A 23,810-nucleotide genomic window follows, 5' to 3' on the forward strand; every position below is an offset into this window, starting at 1 on the left:
GGCAATGTAGGTGCTTCTTGCCATTTACAAAGGTCGCATATATAAAATGCTACATAACTTTGTAATGCCTTTATTTAAAAAAAGAAATACTAAAACGGCCTAGCCACATTTGCGTCGGAATAACTGTGTAGCTTTTACAAAGATCGCATATAAAATGATATATACATAACCTTATGCTGCCTTTATTTCAAACAAACACTGAAACGGCCTGGGCCACATTGGGGTCGCTGTAAATGTGTAGCGTAGGATGTTAGCAACCTCATCTGACCACTCACATAGTGGCCCAGGCTGTAAAAGGGCCTGACAGTTAAAGTGACAATGTAGGTGTTTCCTGCCATTTACAAACGTTATATATAAAATGCTACATATCCTTGTATTTTCGTTATTTTCAGACATTGAAACGGCGTGGGCCACACTGGGGTCGGTATAAATGTGTAGCTTAGGAGGTTAGCAACCTCATCTGACCACTCACATAGTGGCCCAGGCCTTAGGGGCCTGACATTTAAAGTGGGGGTGGGTAAGCAATTTCAACTGGTTTCAACTGGTCTCTATTTGTAACTGGTTTCAACTGGTTTTAACTAGTTTCAAGTAGTTTCAACATGTTTCAACTGATCTCAACTGGTTTCAACTGATTTTAACTGGTTTAAACTGGTTTTAACTAGTTTCAAATGGTCTCAACTGGTTTCAACTGTTCTTGACTAGGTTCAACTGGTTTTAAATCGTTTCAACTGGTTTCAACTTTTTTTGAACTGGTCTCAACTGGTTAGAACTGGTCTCAACCGGTATGGTCTAGTTTCAACTGATCTCAAGTTATTTCAACTGGTCTCAACTGGTTTCAACTGGTTTGATCTGTTCTCAACTGGTTTTAACTGGTTTCAACTTGTTTGAACTGGTCTCAACTGTTTTTAGCTGGTTTCAACTGCTTTGAACTGGTCTCAACTGGTTTTAACTGGTTTTAACTGGTTCAATGTATCTCAACTGGGTTCAACTAGTCTCAACTGGTTTTCACTGGTTTCAAGTACGTAGTTTCAACTGATCTCAAGTGGTTTCATTTGGTTTCAACTGGTTTCAACTTGTTTGAAATGTCTGAACTGGTTTTAACAGGTTTTCACTGGTTTTCAACTGGTCTCTGTTTCTAACTAACTGGTTTCAAGTAGTTTTAACTTTTTTCAACTGGTTTCCACTGGTTTTAACTAGTTTCAAGTAATTTTAACAGGTTTCGACTGATCTAAACTGGTTTCAACTGATTTTGACTGGTTTCAACTGGTTTCAACTGCTTTGAACTGGTCTCAACTCGTTTTAAACTGTTTCAATGTATCTCAACTGGGTTCAACTAGTCTCAACTGGTTTTCACTGGTTTCAAGTACGTAGTTTCAACTGATCTCAAGTGGTTTCATTTGGTTTCAACTGGTTTCAACTTGTTTGAAATGTCTAAACTGGTTTTAACAGGTTTTCACTGGTTTTCAACTGGTCTCTGTTTCTAACTAACTGGTTTCAAGTAGTTTTAACTTTTTTCAACTGGTTTCAACTGGTTTTAACTAGTTTCAAGTAATTTTAACAGGTTTCGACTGATCTAAACTGGTTTCAACTGATTTTGACTGGTTTCAACTGGATTGAACTGATTTTAACTAGTTTCCACTGGTCTCATCTGGTTTCAACTGTTCTCGATTTTTTTCAACTTTTTTTACACGGTTTAAACTGGTCTCAACTGGTTTTAACTGGTTTCAACTTCTTTCCTTGATATTCATCTTTGCATTCATCCAGGTTTGATTTATCTTTTTTTTTTCAATTTGCATTTCTTTATAGTAATTGCTTTCATCATTTCTTTTCAAACTTATCCATCTCTCCCTTGCTTTCCTTTATAATACAAGGTTCTCTTCTTCCCTTCCATTGTCTTTTAATGAACGCTGTATTTTGTAAACCTTTTGTTTTTGTGGGTTGAACTTTTTGAATACTTGAGATCAGTTGAAACTAGTTGACACCAGTTGAACCCAGTTAAAACCAGTTTAACTAGATGAAACCAGTTAAAACCAGTTAAGATCAGTTCAATTCAGTTGAAACCAGATGAAACCAGTTAAAACCAGTTGAGACTAGTTCAAACCAGTTGAAACCAGTTGAGAAATTAGTGTGCGTAATGAGTCTCTGCATTATAACGGTGATGAAATCAAATTAGTCCATACTGAAAGTTTCATTGAATTCCCAGTAAATTGGGTATTTGGCAGTAACAACGCAAAGTAAAGAAACATCGGGCAGTATATTCGATGTGTTGTACAAGGAGAGAAAATTCCTTGTATTTGCTATGTCGATTTTTGTTACTCGCTAGAAATCCGGGGAAGGTTCGACGAAATAAAGAATCTGTTATTGGGGAAATCGTACATTACATTGCCAACGGGATTGAAACCATTTCCAAAGTAAAACCGTCAAATTTTCGTGCAAGGGAAACGAAATCATTGGTTTTCAAAAAAACAGGATGTTATGAATTCAAGTGAATGATAAATGACCAATTTAAGATGCTTGATAGTCTAGTTACTCGCAGCTTGCCACAAGTACCAAAGTATTTAAAAGTAATAGAACGAATGAAATGCCTTTTTCCTTCTAACTCTTTAATTGCGCGTCCTATGGTTTCTTATTTTTGCGTCATTTGCGTCATTAGTAAATGACGCAATGTATTGAAAATTATTCGTAACAAAGCCGTCAATTTTGTCAATCTGATTACAAAGCTATTTTGTTCAAAAGAACAAAACTTTCATTTCTTATTATGACGGAATTGAGAAGTTTAAAAGAAACTTTAAGAAACTTCAGGAACTTCAAGAAAGAGTATGTTACGGAATTAAGTGACTGATAAATGACCGTTTTAAGATGCTTGATAGTCTAATTACTGGCAGTTTAAAACAAGTACCAAAGTATTTGAAAGCAGCAGAAGGAATGAAATGTCTTTTTTCTTCTTGATCTTTAATCTCGTGTGCTATGGTTTCTTATCTTTGCGTCATTACTACAAATGACGCAATGTATTGAAAATGATTTGTAACAAACCCGTAAATTTTGTCAATCTGATTCCAAAGCTATTTTGTTCGTTATTGGTTAAATCGTACCATTACATTGCAAACGGGTGGGAGTTCGTTTACAACGTAAAACCGTCAAATTTTCGTGCAAGGTTAAACGAAATCATTGGTTTTCAAGAAACAGTATGTAATGAGACCAAGTCACTGATAAATGATCAATTTAGGATGCTTGATAGTCTAATCATTTGAAGTTTGAAACAAGTACCAAAGTATTTGAAAGTAGCAGAAGGAATGAAATGTCTTTTTCTTCTTAATCTTTAATCGCTTGTCTTTGCGTCATTACTACTAATGACGCAATGTATTGAAAATGATTTCTAACAAACCCGTCAATTTTGTCAATCTGATTACAAAGCTATTTTGTTCAAAAGAAACAAAAACTTTCATTTCTTGTTATGGCGGAAATCAGAAATTTAAAAAAAAAACTTAAGAAACTTCAGGAACTTCAAGAAAGAGTATGTTATGAAATCAAATGACTGATAAATGACCAATTTAAGATGCTTGATAGTCTAATTAATTGCAGTTTGAAACGAGTACCAAACTACTTGAGAGTAGAAGAATGAATAAAATGTCTTTTTTCTTGTGATCTTTAATCGCGTGTGCTATGGTTTCTTATTTTTGCGTCATTACTACTAATGACGCAATGTATTGAAAATGATTTGTAACACACCCGTCAATTTTGTCAATCTGATTGCAAAGCTATTTTGTTCAAAAGAAACAAAACTTTCATTTTTTATTATGACGGAATTCAGAAGTTTAAAATAAACTTGAATTTCAAAAAAGAGTGTATTATGAAATCAAGTGACTGACAACTGAGCAATTTAAGATGCTTGACAGTCTAATTACTTTAATTTGAAACAAGTACCAAAGTATTTGAAAATAGCAGAATGAATAAAATGTCTTTTTTCTTCTTGACCTTTAATGGCGTGTGCTATGGTTTCTTATCTTTGCGACATTACTACTAATGTATGACGCAATGTATTGAAAACGATTTGTAAGAAACCCGTCAATTTTGTCAATCTGGTTCCAAAGCTATTTTGTTCGTTATTGGTTAAATCGTACATTACATTGCAAACGGGTGGGAGTTCGTTTGCAACGTAAAACCATCAAATTTTCGTGCAAGGTAAGCGAATCATTGGTTTTCAAGAAAGAGTATGTTATGAAATCAAGTGACTGATTAATGACCAATTTAAGATGCTTGATAGTCTAATCATTTGCAGTTTGAAACAAGTACCAAACTATTTGAAAGTAGCAGAAGGAATGAAATGTCTTTTTTCTTCTTAATATTTAATCGCGAGTGCTATGGTTTCTTATATTTGCGTCATTACTACTAATGACGCAATGTATTGAAAATGATTTTTAACAAACCCGTCAATATTGTCCAACTAATTAGAAAGCTATTTTGTTCAAAAGAAACAAAATTGTCATTTCTTATAATGACGTAATTCAGAAGTTGAAAAGAAACTAAGAAACTTCAGGAACTTCAAGAAAGCGTATGTTAGGAAATCAAGTGACACAATGTATTGAAATGTAATGTATCAGTATAAATGACCAGTATAAATCGGTATAAATATATAGCTTGGGATGTTAACAACGTCATCTGACCACTCACATAGTGGCCCAGGCCGTAAGGGCCTGACAGTTAAAGTGACAATATAGGTTTTCTTGCACTTTACAAACGTTATGATATATCAAATGCTACATATCCTTGTATTTTCGTTATTTTGAGACATTGAAACGGCCTGGGCCATATTGGGGTGGGTATAAATGTGTAGCTTAAAATGATACCAACCTCATCTGACCACTCACATAGTGGCCCAGTCTGTAGGAGCCTGACAGTTAAAGTGGCAATGTAGGTGCCTCTTGCCATTTACAAAGGTCGCATATATAAAATGCTACATAACTTTGTAATGCCTTTATTTAAAAAAAGAAATACTAAAACGGCCTAGCCACATTTGCGTCTTTATAACTGTGTAGCTTTTACAAAGATCGCATATAAAATGATATATACATAACCTTATACTGCCTTTATTTCAAACAAACACTGAAACGGCCTGGGCCACATTGGGGTCGCTGTAAATGTGTAGCGTAGGATGTTAGCAACCTCATCTGACCACTCACATAGTGGCCCAGGCTGTAAAAGGGCCTGACAGTTAAAGTGACAATGTAGGTGTTTCCTGCCATTTACAAACGTTATATATAAAATGCTACATATCCTTGTATTTTCGTTATTTTCAGACATCGAAACGGCGTGGGCCACACTGGGGTCGGTATAAATGTGTAGCTTAGGAGGTTAGCAACCTCATCTGACCACTCACATAGTGGCCCAGGCCTTAGGGGCCTGACATTTAAAGTGGGGGTGGGGTAAGCAATTTCAACTGGTTTCAACTGGTCTCTATTTGTAACTGGTCTCTATTTGTAACTGGTTTCAACTGGTTTTAACTAGTTTCAAGTAGTTTCAACATGTTTCAACTGATCTCAACTGGTTTCAACTGATTTTAACTGGTTTCAACTGGTTTTAACTAGTTTCAAATGGTCTCAACTGGTTTCAACTGTTCTTGACTAGTTTCAACTGGTTTTAACTCGTTTCAACTGGTTTCGGCTTTTTTTGAACTGGTTAGAACTGGTCTCAACCGGTATGGACTAGTTTTAACTGATCTCAAGTTATTTCAACTGGTCTCAACTGGTTTCAACTGGTTTGATCTGTTCTCAACTGGTTTTAACTGGTTTCAAGTGGTTTTAATTAGTTTCAAGTAGTTTCAACATGTTTCAACTGATCTCATCTGGTTTCAACTGATTTTAATGGTTTCAACTGGTTTTATCTAGTTTCAAATGGTCTCAACTGGTTTCAACTGTTCTTGACTAGTTTCAACTGGTTTTAAATCGTTTCAACTGGTTTCAACTTTTTTGAACTGGTCTCAACTGGTTAGAACTGGTCTCAACCGGTATGGACTAGTTTGAACTGGTCTCAACTGGTTTCAACTGGTTTGATCCGTTCTCAACTGGTTTTAACTGGTTTCAACTGGTTTGAACTGGTCTCAACTGGTTTTAGCTGGTTTCAACTGCTTTGAACTGGTCTCAACTGGTTTTATCTGGTTTTAACTGGTTCAATGTATCTCAACTGGGTTCAACTAGTCTCAACTGGTTTTCACTGGTTTCAAGTACGTAGTTTCAACTGATTTCAAGTGGTTTCAACTTGTTTGAAGTGTCTAAACTGGTTTTAACAGGTTTTCACTGGTTTTCAACTGGTCTCTGTTTCTAACTAACTGATTTCAAGTAGGTTTAACTTTTTTCAACTGGTTTACACTGGTTTTAACTAGTTTCAAGTAATTTTAACAGGTTTCGATTGATCTAAACTGGTTTCAAGTGATTTTGACTGGTTTCAACTGGTTTTAACTAGTTTCAAATGGTCTCAACTGGTTTCACGTATTCTTGACTAGTTTCAAATGGTTTTAACTCGTTTCAACTGGTTTCAACTTTTTTTGAACTGGTCTCAACTGGTTAGAACTGGTTTCCACCGGTATGGACTAGTTTCAACTGATCTCAAGTCATTTCAACTGGTCTCAACTAGTTTCAACTGGTTTGATCTGTTCTCAACTGGTTTTAACTTTTCAACTGGAACTGGTCTCAACTGGTTTTAGCTGGTTTCAACTGCTTTGAACTGGTCTCAACTGGTTTTAACTGGTTTTAACTGGTTCAATGTATCTCAACTGGGTTCAACTAGTCTCAACTGGTTTTCACTGGTTTCAAGTACGTAGTTTCAACTGATCTCAAGTGGTTTCATTTGGTTTCAACTGGTTTCAACTTGTTTGAAATGTCTGAACTGGTTTTAACAGGTTTTCACTGGTTTTCAACTGGTCTCTGTTTCTAACTAACTGGTTTCAAGTAGTTTTAACTTTTTTCAACTGGTTTCCACTGGTTTTAACTAGTTTCAAGTAATTTTAACAGGTTTCGACTGATCTAAACTGGTTTCAACTGATTTTGACTGGTTTCAACTGGTTTCAACTGCTTTGAACTGGTCTCAACTCGTTTTAACTGTTTCAATGTATCTCAACTGGGTTCAACTAGTCTCAACTGGTTTTCACTGGTTTCAAGTACGTAGTTTCAACTGATCTCAAGTGGTTTCATTTGGTTTCAACTGGTTTCAACTTGTTTGAAATGTCTAAACTGGTTTTAACAGGTTTTCACTGGTTTTCAACTGGTCTCTGTTTCTAACTAACTGGTTTCAAGTAGTTTTAACTTTTTTCAACTGGTTTCAACTGGTTTTAACTAGTTTCAAGTAATTTTAACAGGTTTCGACTGATCTAAACTGGTTTCAACTGATTTTGACTGGTTTCAACTGGTTTGAACTGATTTTAACTAGTTTCCACTGGTCTCATCTGGTTTCAACTGTTCTCGATTTTTTTCAACTTTTTTTACACGGTTTAAACTGGTCTCAACTGGTTTTAACTGGTTTCAACTTCTTTCCTTGATATTCATCTTTGCATTCATCCAGGTTTGATTTATCTTTTTTTTTCAATTTGCATTTCTTTATAGTAATTGCTTTCATCATTTCTTTTCAAACTTATCCATCTCTCCCTTGCTTTCCTTTATAATACAAGTTTCTCTTCTTCCCTTCCATTGTCTTTTAATGAACGCTGTATTTTGTAAACCTTTTGTTTTTGTGGGTTGAACTTTTTGAATACTTGAGATCAGTTGAAACTAGTTGACACCAGTTGAACCCAGTTAAAACCAGTTTAACTAGATGAAACCAGTTAAAACCAGTTAAGATCAGTTCAATTCAGTTGAAACCAGATGAAACCAGTTAAAACCAGTTGAGACTAGTTCAAACCAGTTGAAACCAGTTGAGAAATTAGTGTGCGTAATGAGTCTCTGCATTATAACGGTGATGAAATCAAATTAGTCCATACTGAAAGTTTCATTGAATTCCCAGTAAATTGGGTATTTGGCAGTAACAACGCAAAGTAAAGAAACATCGGGCAGTATATTCGATGTGTTGTACAAGGAGAGAAAATTCCTTGTATTTGCTATGTCGATTTTTGTTACTCGCTAGAAATCCGGGGAAGGTTCGACGAAATAAAGAATCTGTTATTGGGGAAATCGTACATTACATTGCCAACGGGATTGAAACCATTTCCAAAGTAAAACCGTCAAATTTTCGTGCAAGGGAAACGAAATCATTGGTTTTCAAAAAAACAGGATGTTATGAATTCAAGTGAATGATAAATGACCAATTTAAGATGCTTGATAGTCTAGTTACTCGCAGCTTGCCACAAGTACCAAAGTATTTAAAAGTAATAGAACGAATGAAATGCCTTTTTCCTTCTAACTCTTTAATTGCGCGTCCTATGGTTTCTTATTTTTGCGTCATTTGCGTCATTAGTAAATGACGCAATGTATTGAAAATTATTCGTAACAAAGCCGTCAATTTTGTCAATCTGATTACAAAGCTATTTTGTTCAAAAGAAACAAAACTTTCATTTCTTATTATGACGGAATTGAGAAGTTTAAAAGAAACTTTAAGAAACTTCAGGAACTTCAAGAAAGAGTATGTTACGGAATTAAGTGACTGATAAATGACCGTTTTAAGATGCTTGATAGTCTAATTACTGGCAGTTTAAAACAAGTACCAAAGTATTTGAAAGCAGCAGAAGGAATGAAATGTCTTTTTTCTTCTTGATCTTTAATCTCGTGTGCTATGGTTTCTTATCTTTGCGTCATTACTACAAATGACGCAATGTATTGAAAATGATTTGTAACAAACCCGTAAATTTTGTCAATCTGATTCCAAAGCTATTTTGTTCGTTATTGGTTAAATCGTACCATTACATTGCAAACGGGTGGGAGTTCGTTTACAACGTAAAACCGTCAAATTTTCCTGCAAGGTTAAACGAAATCATTGGTTTTCAAGAAACAGTATGTAATGAGACCAAGTCACTGATAAATGACCAATTTAGGATGCTTGATAGTCTAATCATTTGAAGTTTGAAACAAGTACCAAAGTATTTGAAAGTAGCAGAAGGAATGAAATGTCTTTTTCTTCTTAATCTTTAATCGCTTGTCTTTGCGTCATTACTACTAATGACGCAATGTATTGAAAATGATTTCTAACAAACTCGTCAATTTTGTCAATATGATTACAAAGCTATTTTGTTCAAAAGAAACAAAAACTTTCATTTCTTGTTATGGCGGAAATCAGAAATTTTAAAAAAAAACTTAAGAAACTTCAGGAACTTCAAGAAAGAGTATGTTATGAAATCAAATGACTGATAAATGACCAATTTAAGATGCTTGATAGTCTAATTAATTGCAGTTTGAAACGAGTACCAAACTACTTGAGAGTAGAAGAATGAATAAAATGTCTTTTTTCTTGTGATCTTTAATCGCGTGTGCTATGGTTTCTTATTTTTGTGTCATTACTACTAATGACGCAATGTATTGAAAATGATTTGTAACACACCCGTCAATTTTGTCAATCTGATTGCAAAGCTATTTTGTTCAAAAGAAACAAAACTTTCATTTTTTATTATGACGGAATTCAGAAGTTTAAAATAAACTTGAATTTCAAAAAAGAGTGTATTATGAAATCAAGTGACTGACAACTGAGCAATTTAAGATGCTTGACAGTCTAATTACTTTAATTTGAAACAAGTGCCAAAGTATTTGAAAATAGCAGAATGAATAAAATGTCTTTTTTTCTTCTTGATCTTTAATGGCGTGTGCTATGGTTTCTTATCTTTGCGACATTACTACTAATGTATGACGCAATGTATTGAAAACGATTTGTAAGAAACCCGTCAATTTTGTCAATCTGGTTCCAAAGCTGTTTTGTTCGTTATTGGTTAAATCGTACATTACATTGCAAACGGGTGGGAGTTCGTTTGCAACGTAAAACCGTCAAATTTTCGTGCAAGGTAAGCGATATCATTGGTTTTCAAGAAAGAGTATGTTATGAAATCAAGTGACTGATTAATGACCAATTTAAGATGCTTGATAGTCTAATCATTTGCAGTTTGAAACAAGTACCAAACTATTTGAAAGTAGCAGAAGGAATGAAATGTCTTTTTTCTTCTTAATATTTAATCGCGTGTGCTATGGTTTCTTATATTTGCGTCATTACTACTAATGACGCAATGTATTAAAAATGATTTTTAACAAACCCGTCAATATTGTCAAACTAATTCGAAAGCTATTTTGTTCAAAAGAAAGAAAATTGTCATTTCTTATAATGACGTAATTCAGAAGTTGAAAAGAAACTAAGAAACTTCAGGAACTTCAAGAAAGCGTATGTTAGGAAATCAAGTGACACAATGTATTGAAATGTAATGTATCAGTATAAATGACCAGTATAAATCGGTATAAATATATAGCTTGGGATGTTAACAACGTCATCTGACCACTCACATAGTGGCCCAGGCCGTAAGGGCCTGACAGTTAAAGTGACAATATAGGTTTTCTTGCACTTTACAAACGTTATGATATATCAAATGCTACATATCCTTGTATTTTCGTTATTTTGAGACATTGAAACGGCCTGGGCCATATTGGGGTGGGTATAAATGTGTAGCTTAAAATGATACCAACCTCATCTGACCACTCACATAGTGGCCCAGTCTGTAGGAGCCTGACAGTTAAAGTGGCAATGTAGGTGCTTCTTGCCATTTACAAAGGTCGCATATATAAAATGCTACATAACTTTGTAATGCCTTTATTTAAAAAAAGAAATACTAAAACGGCCTAGCCACATTTGCGTCGGAATAACTGTGTAGCTTTTACAAAGATCGCATATAAAATGATATATACATAACCTTATGCTGCCTTTATTTCAAACAAACACTGAAACGGCCTGGGCCACATTGGGGTCGCTGTAAATGTGTAGCGTAGGATGTTAGCAACCTCATCTGACCACTCACATAGTGGCCCAGGCTGTAAAAGGGCCTGACAGTTAAAGTGACAATGTAGGTGTTTCCTGCCATTTACAAACGTTATATATAAAATGCTACATATCCTTGTATTTTCGTTATTTTCAGACATTGAAACGGCGTGGGCCACACTGGGGTCGGTATAAATGTGTAGCTTAGGAGGTTAGCAACCTCATCTGACCACTCACATAGTGGCCCAGGCCTTAGGGGCCTGACATTTAAAGTGGGGGTGGGTAAGCAATTTCAACTGGTTTCAACTGGTCTCTATTTGTAACTGGTTTCAACTGGTTTTAACTAGTTTCAAGTAGTTTCAACATGTTTCAACTGATCTCAACTGGTTTCAACTGATTTTAACTGGTTTCAACTGGTTTTAACTAGTTTCAAATGGTCTCAACTGGTTTCAACTGTTCTTGACTAGGTTCAACTGGTTTTAAATCGTTTCAACTGGTTTCAACTTTTTTTGAACTGGTCTCAACTGGTTAGAACTGGTCTCAACCGGTATGGTCTAGTTTCAACTGATCTCAAGTTATTTCAACTGGTCTCAACTGGTTTCAACTGGTTTGATCTGTTCTCAACTGGTTTTAACTGGTTTCAACTTGTTTGAACTGGTCTCAACTGTTTTTAGCTGGTTTCAACTGCTTTGAACTGGTCTCAACTGGTTTTAACTGGTTTTAACTGGTTCAATGTATCTCAACTGGGTTCAACTAGTCTCAACTGGTTTTCACTGGTTTCAAGTACGTAGTTTCAACTGATCTCAAGTGGTTTCATTTGGTTTCAACTGGTTTCAACTTGTTTGAAATGTCTGAACTGGTTTTAACAGGTTTTCACTGGTTTTCAACTGGTCTCTGTTTCTAACTAACTGGTTTCAAGTAGTTTTAACTTTTTTCAACTGGTTTCCACTGGTTTTAACTAGTTTCAAGTAATTTTAACAGGTTTCGACTGATCTAAACTGGTTTCAACTGATTTTGACTGGTTTCAACTGGTTTCAACTGCTTTGAACTGGTCTCAACTCGTTTTAACTGTTTCAATGTATCTCAACTGGGTTCAACTAGTCTCAACTGGTTTTCACTGGTTTCAAGTACGTAGTTTCAACTGATCTCAAGTGGTTTCATTTGGTTTCAACTGGTTTCAACTTGTTTGAAATGTCTAAACTGGTTTTAACAGGTTTTCACTGGTTTTCAACTGGTCTCTGTTTCTAACTAACTGGTTTCAAGTAGTTTTAACTTTTTTCAACTGGTTTCAACTGGTTTTAACTAGTTTCAAGTAATTTTAACAGGTTTCGACTGATCTAAACTGGTTTCAACTGATTTTGACTGGTTTCAACTGGATTGAACTGATTTTAACTAGTTTCCACTGGTCTCATCTGGTTTCAACTGTTCTCGATTTTTTTCAACTTTTTTTACACGGTTTAAACTGGTCTCAACTGGTTTTAACTGGTTTCAACTTCTTTCCTTGATATTCATCTTTGCATTCATCCAGGTTTGATTTATCTTTTTTTTTTTCAATTTGCATTTCTTTATAGTAATTGCTTTCATCATTTCTTTTCAAACTTATCCATCTCTCCCTTGCTTTCCTTTATAATACAAGTTTCTCTTCTTCCCTTCCATTGTCTTTTAATGAACGCTGTATTTTGTAAACCTTTTGTTTTTGTGGGTTGAACTTTTTGAATACTTGAGATCAGTTGAAACTAGTTGACACCAGTTGAACCCAGTTAAAACCAGTTTAACTAGATGAAACCAGTTAAAACCAGTTAAGATCAGTTCAATTCAGTTGAAACCAGATGAAACCAGTTAAAACCAGTTGAGACTAGTTCAAACCAGTTGAAACCAGTTGAGAAATTAGTGTGCGTAATGAGTCTCTGCATTATAACGGTGATGAAATCAAATTAGTCCATACTGAAAGTTTCATTGAATTCCCAGTAAATTGGGTATTTGGCAGTAACAACGCAAAGTAAAGAAACATCGGGCAGTATATTCGATGTGTTGTACAAGGAGAGAAAATTCCTTGTATTTGCTATGTCGATTTTTGTTACTCGCTAGAAATCCGGGGAAGGTTCGACGAAATAAAGAATCTGTTATTGGGGAAATCGTACATTACATTGCCAACGGGATTGAAACCATTTCCAAAGTAAAACCGTCAAATTTTCGTGCAAGGGAAACGAAATCATTGGTTTTCAAAAAAACAGGATGTTATGAATTCAAGTGAATGATAAATGACCAATTTAAGATGCTTGATAGTCTAGTTACTCGCAGCTTGCCACAAGTACCAAAGTATTTAAAAGTAATAGAACGAATGAAATGCCTTTTTCCTTCTAACTCTTTAATTGCGCGTCCTATGGTTTCTTATTTTTGCGTCATTTGCGTCATTAGTAAATGACGCAATGTATTGAAAATTATTCGTAACAAAGCCGTCAATTTTGTCAATCTGATTACAAAGCTATTTTGTTCAAAAGAAACAAAACTTTCATTTCTTATTATGACGGAATTGAGAAGTTTAAAAGAAACTTTAAGAAACTTCAGGAACTTCAAGAAAGAGTATGTTACGGAATTAAGTGACTGATAAATGACCGTTTTAAGATGCTTGATAGTCTAATTACTGGCAGTTTAAAACAAGTACCAAAGTATTTGAAAGCAGCAGAAGGAATGAAATGTCTTTTTTCTTCTTGATCTTTAATCTCGTGTGCTATGGTTTCTTATCTTTGCGTCATTACTACAAATGACGCAATGTATTGAAAATGATTTGTAACAAACCCGTAAATTTTGTCAATCTGATTCCAAAGCTATTTTGTTCGTTATTGGTTAAATCGTACCATTACATTGCAAACGGGTGGGAGTTCGTTTACAACGTAAAACCGTCAAATTTTCCTGCAAGGTTAAACGAAATCATTGGTTTTCAAGAAACAGTATGTAATGAGACCAAGTCACTGATAAATGACCAATTTAGGATGCTTGATAGTCTAATCATTTGAAGTTTGAAACAAGTACCAAAGTATTTGAAAGTAGCAGAAGGAATGAAATGTCTTTTTCTTCTTAATCTTTAATCGCTTGTCTTTGCGTCATTACTACTAATGACGCAATGTATTGAAAATGATTTCTAACAAACTCGTCAATTTTGTCAATATGATTACAAAGCTATTTTGTTCAAAAGAAACAAAAACTTTCATTTCTTGTTATGGCGGAAATCAGAAATTTTAAAAAAAAACTTAAGAAACTTCAGGAACTTCAAGAAAGAGTATGTTATGAAATCAAATGACTGATAAATGACCAATTTAAGATGCTTGATAGTCTAATTAATTGCAGTTTGAAACGAGTACCAAACTACTTGAGAGTAGAAGAATGAATAAAATGTCTTTTTTCTTGTGATCTTTAATCGCGTGTGCTATGGTTTCTTATTTTTGTGTCATTACTACTAATGACGCAATGTATTGAAAATGATTTGTAACACACCCGTCAATTTTGTCAATCTGATTGCAAAGCTATTTTGTTCAAAAGAAACAAAACTTTCATTTTTTATTATGACGGAATTCAGAAGTTTAAAATAAACTTGAATTTCAAAAAAGAGTGTATTATGAAATCAAGTGACTGACAACTGAGCAATTTAAGATGCTTGACAGTCTAATTACTTTAATTTGAAACAAGTGCCAAAGTATTTGAAAATAGCAGAATGAATAAAATGTCTTTTTTTCTTCTTGATCTTTAATGGCGTGTGCTATGGTTTCTTATCTTTGCGACATTACTACTAATGTATGACGCAATGTATTGAAAACGATTTGTAAGAAACCCGTCAATTTTGTCAATCTGGTTCCAAAGCTGTTTTGTTCGTTATTGGTTAAATCGTACATTACATTGCAAACGGGTGGGAGTTCGTTTGCAACGTAAAACCGTCAAATTTTCCTGCAAGGTTAAACGAAATCATTGGTTTTCAAGAAACAGTATGTAATGAGACCAAGTCACTGATAAATGACCAATTTAGGATGCTTGATAGTCTAATCATTTGAAGTTTGAAACAAGTACCAAAGTATTTGAAAGTAGCAGAAGGAATGAAATGTCTTTTTCTTCTTAATCTTTAATCGCTTGTCTTTGCGTCATTACTACTAATGACGCAATGTATTGAAAATGATTTCTAACAAACCCGTCAATTTTGTCAATCTGATTACAAAGCTATTTTGTTCAAAAGAAACAAAAACTTTCATTTCTTGTTATGGCGGAAATCAGAAATTTAAAAAAAAAAATTAAGAAACTTCAGGAACTTCAAGAAAGAGTATGTTATGAAATCAAATGACTGATAAATGACCAATTTAAGATGCTTGATAGTCTAATTAATTGCAGTTTGAAACGAGTACCAAACTACTTGAGAGTAGAAGAATGAATAAAATGTCTTGTGATCTTTAATCGCGTGTGCTATGGTTTCTTATTTTTGTGTCATTACTACTAATGACGCAATGTATTGAAAATGATTTGTAACACACCCGTCAATTTTGTCAATCTGATTGCAAAGCTATTTTGTTCAAAAGAAACAAAACTTTCATTTTTTATTATGACGGAATTCAGAAGTTTAAAATAAACTTGAATTTCAAAAAAGAGTGTATTATGAAATCAAGTAACTGACAACTGAGCAATTTAAGATGCTTGACAGTCTAATTACTTTAATTTGAAACAAGTACCAAAATATTTGAAAATAGCAGAATGAATAAAATGTCTTTTTTCTTCTTGACCTTTAATCGCGTGTGCTATGGTTTCTTATTTTTGCGTCATTACTACTAATGACGCAATGTATTGAAAATGATTTGTAACACACCCGTCAATTTTTTCAATCTGATTGCAAAGCTATTTTGTTCAAAAGAAACAAAACTTTCATTTTTTATTATGACGGAATTCAGAAGTTTAAAATAAACTTGAATTTCAAAAAAGAGTGTATTATGAAATCAAGTGACTGACAACTGAGCAATTTAAGATGCTTGACAGTCTAATTACTTTAATTTGAAACAAGTACCAAAGTATTTGAAAATAGCAGAATGAATAAAATGTCTTTTTTCTTCTTGACCTTTAATGGCGTGTGCTATTGTTTCTTATCTTTGCGACATTACTACTAATGTATGACGCAATGTATTGAAAACGATTTGTAAGAAACCCGTCAATTTTGTCAATCTGGTTCCAAAGCTATTTTGTTCGTTATTGGTTAAATCGTACATTACATTGCAAACGAGTGGGAGTTCGTTTGCAACGTAAAACCATCAAATTTTCGTGCAAGGTAAGCGAATCATTGGTTTTCAAGAAAGAGTATGTTATGAAATCAAGTGACTGATTAATGACCAATTTAAGATGCTTGATAGTCTAATCATTTGCAGTTTGAAACAAGTACCAAACTATTTGAAAGTAGCAGAAGGAATGAAATGTCTTTTTTCTTCTTAATATTTAATCGCGAGTGCTATGGTTTCTTATATTTGCGTCATTAGTACTAATGACGCAATGTATTGAAAATGATTTTTAACAAACCCGTCAATATTGTCAAACTAATTAGAAAGCTATTTTGTTCAAAAGAAAGAAAATTGTCATTTCTTATAATGACGTAATTCAGAAGTTGAAAAGAAACTAAGAAACTTCAGGAACTTCAAGAAAGCGTATGTTAGGAAATCAAGTGACACAATGTATTGAAATGTAATGTATCAGTATAAATGACCAGTATAAATCGGTATAAATATATAGCTTGGGATGTTAACAACGTCATCTGACCACTCACATAGTGGCCCAGGCCGTAAGGGCCTGACAGTTAAAGTGACAATATAGGTTTTCTTGCACTTTACAAACGTTATGATATATCAAATGCTACATATCCTTGTATTTTCGTTATTTTGAGACACTGAAACGGCCTGGGCCACATTGGGGTCGCTGTAAATGTGTAGCGTAGGATGTTAGCAACCTCATCTGACCACTCACATAGTGGCCCAGGCTGTAAAAGGGCCTGACAGTTAAAGTGACAATGTAGGTGTTTCCTGCCATTTACAAACGTTATATATAAAATGCTACATATCCTTGTATTTTCGTTATTTTCAGACATCGAAACGGCGTGGGCCACACTGGGGTCGGTATAAATGTGTAGCTTAGGAGGTTAGCAACCTCATCTGACCAGTCACATAGTGGCCCAGGCCTTAGGGGCCTGACATTTAAAGGGGGGTGGGGTAAGCAATTTCAACTGGTCTCTATTTGTAACTGGTTTCAACTGGTTTTAACTAGTTTCAAGTAGTTTCAACATGTTTCAACTGATCTCAACTAGTTTCAACTGATTTTAACTGGTTTCAACTGGTTTTAACTAGTTTCAAATGGTCTCAACTGCTTTCAACTGTTCTTGACTAGTTTCAGCTGGTTTTAACTCGTTTCAACTGGTTTCGGCTTTTTTTGAACTGGTCTCAACTGGTTAGAACTGGTCTCAACCGGTATGGACTAGTTTTAACTGATCTCAAGTTATTTCAACTGGTCTCAACTGGTTTCAACTGGTTTGATCTGTTCTCAATTGGTTTTAACTGGTTTCAAGTGGTTTTAGCTAGTTTCAAGTAGTTTCAACATGTTTCAACTGATCTCATCTGGTTTCAACTGATTTTAACTGGTTTCAACTGGTTTTAACTAGTTTCAAATGGTCTCAACTGGTTTCAACTGTTCTTGACTAGTTTCAACTGGTTTTAAATCGTTTCAACTGGTTTCAACTTTTTTTGAACTGGTCTCAACTGGTTAGAACTGGTCTCAACCGGTATGGACTAGTTTGAACTGATCTCAACTTATTTCAACTGGTCTCAACTGGTTTCAACTCGTTTGATCCGTTCTCAACTGGTTTGAACTGGTCTCAACTGGTTTTAGTTGGTTTCAACTGCTTTGAACTGGTCTCAACTGGTTTTATCTGGTTTTAACTGGTTCAATGTATCTCAACTGGGTTCAACTAGTCTCAACTGGTTTTCACTGGTTTCAAGTACGTAGTTTCAACTGATTTCAAGTGGTTTCAACTTGTTTGAAATGTCTAAACTGGTTTTAACAGGTTTTCACTGGTTTTCAACTGGTCTCTGTTTCTAACTAACTGATTTCAAGTAGGTTTAACTTTTTTCAAGTGGTTTACACTGGTTTTAACTAGTTTCAAGTAATTTTAACAGGTTTCGATTGATCTTAACTGGTTTCAACTGATTTTGACTGGTTTCAACTGGTTTTAACTAGTTTCAAATGGTCTCAACTGGTTTCACGTATTCTTGACTAGTTTCAAATGGTTTTAACTCGTTTCAACTGGTTTCAACTTTTTTTGAACTGGTCTCAACTGGTTAGAACTGGTTTCAACCGGTATGGACTAGTTTCAACTGATCTCAAGTCATTTCAACTGGTCCCAACTAGTTTCAACTGGTTTGATCTGTTCTCAACTGGTTTTAACTGGTTTCAACTGGTTTGAACTGGTCTCAACTGGTTTTAACTGGTTTTAACTGGTTCAATGTATCTCAACTGGGTTCAACTAGTCTCAACTGGTTTTCACTGGTTTCAAGTACGTAGTTTCAACTGATCTCAAGTGGTTTCATTTGGTTTCAACTGGTTTTAACAGGTTTTCACTGGTTTTCAACTGGTCTCTGTTTCTAACTAACTGATTTCAAATAGGTTTAACTTTTTTCAACTGGTTTCAACTGGTTTTAACTAGTTTCAAATAATTTTAACAGGTTTCGACTGATCTAATCTGGTTTCAACTGATTTTGACTGATTTCAACTGGTTTCAACTGGTTTTAACTAGTTTCAAATGGTCTCAACTGGTTTCAACTATTCTTGACTAGTTTCAACTGGTTTTAACTCGTTTCAACTGGTTCCAACTTTTTTTGAACTGGTCTCAACTGGTTAGAACTGGTCTCAACCGGTATGGACTAGTTTTAACTGATCTCAAGTTATTTCAACTGGTCTCAACTGGTTTCAACTGGTTTGATCTGTTCTCAACTGGTTTTAACTGGTTTCAACTGGTTTTAACTAGTTTCAAGTAGTTTCAACATGTTTCAACTGATCTCAACTGGTTTCAACTGATTTTAACTGGTTTCAACTGGGTTTAACTAGTTTCAAATGGTCTTAACTGGTTTCAACTGTTCTTGACTAGTTTCAACTGGTTTTAACTCGTTTCAACTGGTTTCGGCTTTTTTTGAACTGGTCTCAACTGGTTAGAACTGGTCTCAACCGGTATGGACTAGTTTGAACTGATCTCAACTTATTTCAACTGGTCTCAACTGGTTTCAACTGGTTTGATCCGTTCTCAACTGGTTTGAACTGGTCTCAACTGGTTTTAGCTGGTTTCAACTGCTTTGAACTGGTCTCAACTGGTTTTATCTGGTTTTAACTGGTTCAATGTATCTCAACTGGGTTCAACTAGTCTCAACTGGTTTTCACTGGTTTCAAGTACGTAGTTTCAACTGATTTCAAGTGGTTTCAACTTGTTTGAAATGTCTAAACTGGTTTTAACAGGTTTTCACTGGTTTTCAACTGGTCTCTGTTTCTAACTAACTGATTTCAAGTAGGTTTAACTTTTTTCAAGTGGTTTACACTGGTTTTAACTAGTTTCAAGTAATTTTAGCAGGTTTCGATTGATCTTAACTGGTTTCAACTGATTTTGACTGGTTTCAACTGGTTTTAACTAGTTTCAAATGGTCTCAACTGGTTTCACGTATTCTTGACTAGTTTCAAATGGTTTTAACTCGTTTCAACTGGTTTCAACTTTTTTTGAACTGGTCTCAACTGGTTAGAACTGGTTTCAACCGGTATGGACTGGTTTCAACTGATCTCAAGTCATTTCAACTGGTCCCAACTAGTTTCAACTGGTTTGATCTGTTCTCAACTGGTTTTAACTGGTTTCAACTGGTTTGAACTGGTCTCAACTGGTTTTAGCTGGTTTCAACTGCTTTGAACTGGTCTCAACTGATTTTAACTGGTTTTAATTGGTTCAATGTATCTCAACTGGGTTCAACTAGTCTCAACTGGTTTTCACTGGTTTCAAGTACGTAGTTTCAACTGATCTCAAGTGGTTTCAATTGGTTTTAACTGGTTTTAACAGGTTTTCACTGGTTTTCAACTGGTCTCTGTTTCTAACTGATTTCAAATAGGTTTAACTTTTTTCAACTGGTTTCAACTGGTTTTAACTACTTTCAAATAATTTTAACAGGTTTCGACTGATCTAATCTGGTTTCAACTGGTTTCAACTTTTTTTGAACTGGTCTCAACTGGTTAGAACTGGTCTCAACCGGTATGGTCTAGTTTCAACTGATCTCAAGTTATTTCAACTGGTCTCAACTAGTTTCAACTGGTTTGATCTGTTCTCAACTGGTTTTAACTGGTTTCAGCTGGTTTGAACTGGTCTCAACTGGTTTTAGCTGGTTTCAACTGCTTTGACCTGGTCTCCGTTTTAACTGGTTCAATGTATCTCAACTGGGTTCAACTAGTCTCAACTGGTTTTCACTGGTTTCAAGTACGTAGTTTCAACTGATCTCAAGTGGTTTCATTTGGTTTCAACTGGTTTCAACTTGTTTGAAATGTCTAAACTGGTTTTAACAGGTTTTCACTGGTTTTCAACTGGTCTCTCTTTCTAACTAACTGGTTTCAAGTAGTTTTAACTTTTATCAACTGGTTTCAACTGGTTTTAACTAGTTTCAAGTAATTTTAAATGGTTTCGACTGATCTAAACTGGTTTCAACTGATTTTGACTGGTTTCAACTGGTTTGAACTGATTTTAACTAGTTTCCACTGGTCTCATCTGCTTTCAACTGTTCTCGATTTTTTTCAACTTTTTTTACACGGTTTAAACTGGTCTCAACTGGTTTTAACTGGTTTCAACTTCTTTCCTTGATATTCATCTTTGCATTCATCCAGGTTTGATTTATCTTTTTTTTTCAATTTGCATTTCTTTATAGTAATTGCTTTCATCATTTCTTTTCAAACTTATCCATCTCTCCCTTGCTTTCCTTTATAATACAAGTTTCTCTTCTTCCCTTCCATTGTCTTTTAATGAACGCTCTATTTTGTAAACCTTTTGTTTTTGTGGGTTGAACTTTTTGAATCCTTGAGATCAGTTGAAACTAGTTGACACCAGTTGAACCCAGTTAAAACCAGTTTAACTAGATGAAACCAGTTAAAACCAGTTGAGATCAGTTCAATTCAGTTGAAACCAGATGAAACCAGTTAAAACCAGTTGAGACTAGTTCAAACCAGTTGAAACCAGTTGAGAAATTAGTGTGCGTAATGAGTCTCGGCATTATAACGGTGATGAAATCAAATTAGTCCATACTGAAAGTTTCATTGAATTCCCAGTAAATAGGGTATTTGGCAGTAACAACACAAAGTAAAGAAACATCGGGCAGTATATTCGATGTGTTGTACAAGGAGAGAAAATTCCTTGTATTTGTTATGTCGATTTTTGTTACTCGCTAGAAATCCGGGGAAGGTTCGACGAAATAAAGAATCTGTTATTGGGGAAATCGTACATTACATTGCCAACGGGATTGAAACCATTTCCAAAGTAAAACCGTCAAATTTTCGTGCAAGGGAAACGAAATCATTGGTTTTCAAAAAAACAGGATGTTATGAATTCAAGTGAATGACAAATGACCAATTTAAGATGCTTGATAGTCTAGTTACTCGCAGCTTGCCACAAGTACCAAAGTAGAAAAAAGAAATACTAAAACGGCCTAGCCACATTTGCGTCTTTATAACTGTGTAGCTTTTACAAAGATCGCATATAAAATGATATATACATAACCTTATACTGCCTTTATTTCAAACAAACACTGAAACGGCCTGGGCCACATTGGGATCGCTGTAAATGTGTAGCGTAGGATGTTAGCAACCTCATCTGACCACTCACATAGTGGCCCAGGCTGTAAAAGGGCCTGACAGTTAAAGTGACAATGTAGGTGTTTCCTGCCATTTACAAACGTTATATATAGAATGCTACATATCCTTGTATTTTCGTTATTTTCAGACATCGAAACGGCGTGGGCCACACTGGGTTCGGTATAAATGTGTAGCTTAGGAGGTTAGCAACCTCATCTGACCACTCACATAGTGGCCCAGGCCTTAGGGGCCTGACATTTAAAGTGGGGGTGGGGTAAGCAATTTGAACTGGTTTCAACTGGTCTCTATTTGTAACTGGTTTCAACTGGTTTTAAGTAGTAGTTTCAACATGTTTCAAATGGTCTCAACTGGTTTCAACTGTTCTTGACTAGTTTCACCTGGTTTCAGCTTTTTTTGAGCTGGTCTCAACTGGTTAGAACTGGTCTCAACCGGTATGGACTAGTTTTAACTGATCTCAAGTTATTTCAACTGGTCTCAACTGGTTTCAACTGGTTTGATCTGTTCTCAACTGGTTTTAACTGGTTTCAAGCGGTTTTAACTAGTTTCAAGTAGTTTCAACATGTTTCAACTGATCTCATCTGGTTTCAACTGATTTTAACTGGTTTCAACTGGATTTAACTAGTTTCAAATGGTCTCAACTGGTTTCAACTGTTCTTGACTAGTTTCAACTGGTTTTAAATCGTTTCAACTGGTTTCAACTTTTTTTGAACTGGTCTCAACTGGTTAGAACTGGTCTCAACCGGTATGGACTAGTTTGAACTGATCTCAACTTATTTCAACTGGTCTCAACTGGTTTCAAGTGGTTTGATCCGTTCTCAACTGGTTTTAACTGGTTCCAACTGGTTTGAACTGGTCTCAACTGGTTTTAGCTGGTTTCAACTCCTCTGAACTGCTCTCAACTGGTTTTATCTGGTTTTAACTGGTTCAATGTATCTCAACTGGGTTCAATTAGTCTCAACTGGTTTTCACTGGTTTCACGTACGTAATTTCAACTGATTTCAAGTGGTTTCAACATGTTTGAAATGTGTAAACTGGTTTTAACAGGTTTTCACTGGTTTTCAACTGGTCTCTGTTTCTAACTAACTGATTTCAAGTAGGTTTAACTTTTTTCAACTGGTTTACACTGGTTTTAACTAGTTTCAAGTAAGTTTAACAGGTTTCGATTGATCTAAACTGGTTTCAAGTGATTTTGACTGGTTTCAACTGGTTTTAACTAGTTTCAAATGGTCTCAACTGGTTTCACGTATTCTTGACTAGTTTCAAATGGTTTTAACTCGTTTCAACTGGTTTCAACTTTTTTTGAACTGGTCTCAACTGGTTAGAACTGGTTTCCACCGGTATGGACTAGTTTCAACTGATCTCAAGTCATTTCAACTGGTCTCAACTAGTTTCAACTGGTTTGATCTGTTCTCAACTGGTTTTAACTGGTTTCAACTGGTTTGAACTGGTCTCAACTGGTTTTAGCTGGTTTCAACTGCTTTGAACTGGTCTCAACTGGTTTTAACCGGTTTTAACTGGTTCAATGTATCTCAACTGGGTTCAACTAGTCTCAACTGGTTTTCACTGGTTTCAAGTACGTAGTTTCAACTGATCTCAAGTTTTTTCATTTGGTTTCAACTGGTTTTAACAGGTTTTCAATAATTTTCAACTGGTCTCTGTCTCTAACTAACTGATTTCAGATAGATTTAACCTTTTTCAACTGGTTTCAACTGGTTTTAACTAGTTTCAAATAATTTTAACAGGTTTCGACTGATCTAAAACTGGTTTCAACTGATTTTTACTGGTTTCAACTGGTTTCAACTGGTTTTAACTAGTTTCAAATGGTCTCAACTGGTTTCAACTATTCTTGACTAGTTTCAACTGGTTTTAACTCGTTTGAACTGGTTCCAACTTTTTTTGAACTGGTCTCAACTGGTTAGAACTGGTCTCAACCGGTATGGTCTAGTTTCAACTGATATCAAGTTATTTCAACTGGTCTCAAC

Source organism: Diadema antillarum, unplaced genomic scaffold (assembly GCF_040938485.1).
Source record: "Diadema antillarum isolate AM-2024a unplaced genomic scaffold, OU_Dant_1.0 seq00000682_RagTag, whole genome shotgun sequence".
Taxonomy (NCBI): Eukaryota; Metazoa; Echinodermata; class Echinoidea; order Diadematoida; family Diadematidae; genus Diadema; species Diadema antillarum.